This window comes from Pieris napi, chromosome 6 (assembly GCF_905475465.1).
Source record: "Pieris napi chromosome 6, ilPieNapi1.2, whole genome shotgun sequence".
Taxonomy (NCBI): domain Eukaryota; kingdom Metazoa; phylum Arthropoda; class Insecta; order Lepidoptera; family Pieridae; genus Pieris; species Pieris napi.
This window is the reverse complement of record NC_062239.1, coordinates 8460785-8464696: the sequence shown is the minus strand read 5'-3', so window position 1 is coordinate 8464696 and position 3912 is coordinate 8460785.

The following is a 3912-nucleotide window of genomic DNA, read 5'->3' as shown; positions in this document are numbered from 1 at the left end:
GTCTATTACTCGAAGGTTTTTTAAATATCGTACGATTTTTGTTGCAGGTTCCGGCTTATTTTATTAAGCAAAATACATATTTGTAGGGTTCGGACCCGCGTTAAATGTCAAATATTCCAAAAAGAAACCGTTTAAAAAGATAATGGTCTAAGATCCCGCTATATAACGACCTTCACCGAGATGCTTATTTAATGAAACTTATTTTATATTTAATTTAATATGTCAATAAATATAATCCATATGGGTTGCCTAGCAAATTTCAGTCCAGAGTATTTTAATTAATATTTAAAAAAAAAATAATTCTAAACATTTCACCGGTATGATTATTAGATAAATTCTATACCAATCGAAAGTATGAAGCCCATAGAATATGCAAACGTTAGGTTGTTTTTAATCAATTAATTATTTATGTGTATATTTTTTATGTGACACTTAAGTATATATACATCTTTAGTATAAAAGAAGGTTATAGTGATACATATATAATACTACCCTGATTAAAAATATTGATTGAAAAAAGTTCAAAAAATTTACTACATGCAAATTATAAAAAAACTTTTTTTTTAAATATTAATTAAACATACTCTGGACTGAAATTTGCTAGGCAACCCATATGGATTATATTTATTGACATATTAAATTAAATATAAAATAAGTTTCATTAAATAAGCATCTCGGTGAAGGTCGTTGTATAGCGGGATCTTATACTATAACGACGCTACCAATATTATCTCTTTAATAGCCTATTTTTTACTTCAAAAGACAAAAGGCTTCCTTTACAAACACAAACAGGTACCGGAAACTTGGCATAATTGAGTTATGGAACCGAATTTAATATAATATTCATATAACATACGTAATTTTCCAAAAGCATATTAACTGAAAGCGAATATTATTATACTATGAAATGCTAAAAAATTCATTCATCATCTTTTATGTCAAGGGGAGGGGATTAGGGAGGTGTTTTTGATGTTATTTTTTTAAACTACAAAATCAAGTTAAGGATAAATCTCTTGCATTTGCTTGTTACCTGGCTTGCCATCTGAGCATTTAGCTTTTAACATTTATTCGAAAGTTATATTCTTTGAAGAAAATCCACTTTTCCGGTTGAAAAATGCGCAAACATGCTAACGACATAAGCTCCTCAAAAGTTTGCAAAGCAATTAAGCAACTTCGAGTTGTAAGAGGAAAAATTGTGAATTTTCTAACTTGTATTGCCAAGTGTAAACGTGTTAATTAACGCATAATTATTATGCCACTTAATATTTCACGTTTTAAAACCTGTATTTTTTATCGAATACACAGAACACGACGTATTTCTATCATTTAAATATTTTGATGGGGTTTATAGTGTGTAGATTATTAATTATGGGCCAGTCTACTCAATAAACATCTTTTTGTCGAAGCCGTGACAGACAGCCCCATGTGCAGAGGCTGTTTTAGCGCAGAGGAATCAGTCACCCACGTAGTCCTGGAATGCGAGGCTGTGGCTAAACAACGTACAGAAAACTTCGGAACAGTGAGGTCGCTCCGTGAAGCCTGCGAAGTGCCCAGGAAGCTTCTGTGCTTTTGGAAGGAGTTAGGCTGGCTTAGTTAGCTTAGCCAGGACTTTACGCACAACGGACCTATTGAGAGTCTAAGTTCGGAAACTGAGTCCACAAACCAATAACCAATAGTGTCTAGATTGGGTTTAAATGTTTACCAAACTATGTACGAAGCCGGTCATTTTCGTACCCTCCATGTGAGTGAGCATTAGGTCGGCCCTCACAACTGTGAGCTCCACAGGTGGTTAGTAACCTAACTATGGGCTTTGTTAACTTACTCTTACTCTACAGAACTTTTTTAAAATAGCGTTCATGCATGTTTGGTATACAACATTTTTTGATGAGGTAAAACATGTCTTCGATTAAGATCAAAGCCTGGTTATGAATCTCCTCATTCACCTCAAGATCGGAATTTCTTGAACTGACACGAATTAGACGTAAAATGATGCGTAGTTTTGTCAACTTCTCATACAAAAATTATATTTATTGTTGGTATATTTTTATTCTAATACTACAAATAAATGTTGTCAAATAAACTCATCCGAGCGGGGTATTTTAGTGAAAAGTAAATATATCTGCCAATTTATTCGTAATTTAATTTTCTGCCGCAATCGGACTTTTATAGCAATATGAATACGATATTTATATTAATTATTCATATTTTTCATATAATTCGAAGTTGATATTAATTTAAAATATAAAAATATTTCAACATTCAAAGTAGCTGGGTTTACCTCTTTGTAAATCTGAATTCCAAAAGTTATTAGGTTACACTTCAATTACATTCGGTCACAGCCGGTCATTGGCTTTTCCTTCGCCAAACACTGGCACCCTCTTGGACCCTGAATCGCATCGCCATCGCACTTCGCATTGCCATCAGCCTCCACGCGTTCAGCGTGCGCATATGTACTCCCCATAAGTATCCCTTTGGCTTTGTAGTAAGTAGCCTTGGACACCATTTTTTTTTATATAATAGGGGGGCAAACGAGCTTGCGGGACGACCAAAAAGGGCAGTCTACGTAGCCCATAGATACCCATTTTTAGTGGGTGCGTTGCCGGCCTTTGAGGGAGGAGTAGACTCGCTTTTTGAACATTTGGAGGTCGTATCTCTGAGGGAAGACCCCCCCCCCGGGAGCCGATTCCACAAAAGAAAATGCCCTGTGAAACGGACTGTGGAAGACCTCCAACCATCAAGATGATGCTGGTGAAATTTAGAGGTCGTTCGGCTCGGCCTCTATTGCCAAACAAGTGCAGGTCGTTTTCTCGCCACGCCGCGCTCAAAGACAACAAACGCCGATCTCTTGCCTCCGTCAATGTTCCAGCAAGTTTGGAGCCAGCATCGCTAGAGACAATGGCAAGCGGCCGGATTGGATGTGGTTAATCCCTTGGAGGATGGGACTTTGGTATGGGATGCTAAATTGTGTAGACTCGTTAGCCCCGTCTCACCTCCCTCGTACAAGCAAAAAAGCTGGGGCGGCCGCAGAGCAGGCAGAAAATTAGAAACGGCTCAATTATAAGAGAATTTCCTCCAACTTCGATATTGTTTCCTTTGGAGTAGAGACTTTTAAAGGCCGTGGGGTTTAAGTGCACAGGCCCTAATTAAAGATTTAAGGGGCGCCTGGTAGATAGTACCAGTGACCCCAGAGCTGGTGCTTTCCTAGCTTAACAAATAAGTATCGTAATACATCGGGGAAATGCTGCCACCGAAAAAAAAAAATAAAAGATGAGAAAGCTAGAATTAAAAATATGAATATTTATTTTACTCTGAACTATCTTGATTCCAAGCCACTTAACATCTAATTTTCTTATTGTAAAATTATAAATAATTTTCTTAAAAAATATAAAATATTTTTCTTTAAAGATTTCATTAAAACTTCTAACGAAGAGCTTTCGTTTAGTTTTAATTAATTTAAATCTTATTAATCGTTCTTTATGAGTAACTCACTAAACGGTATGACGGTGGTGAACAGTTTGATTGTTTGTTTGAGTGCGCTCATTCGTGCACTCAGATTGAAAATTGAATTTCTTTGGGAAGTCAATTTATCAAAATGGGATATGTTCACGCTACGACCAAAGTAGCGCGGGTGTTCGTAGTATACATATTAAATTGTATGGGTCACAGGGTCTGTTTAATAATGATTTTCTTTTTATAGACAAAAAGAGTCAGTCTGACTTACGTCATTGAAAAGTGCGCAGAGAAGATTTTTAACGCACCACTCAGTGTTTTCGGTCACACGCGGTGATTTCGGGATTTACTAAAGAGTGACAGATTACAGGCGGATACCTTGTACCCGGTTAAGTACCTCCACCAAATATGAGCCCCATATATATAACCGCCCGTCAAGGATAAGAAATCAGAATAACATAC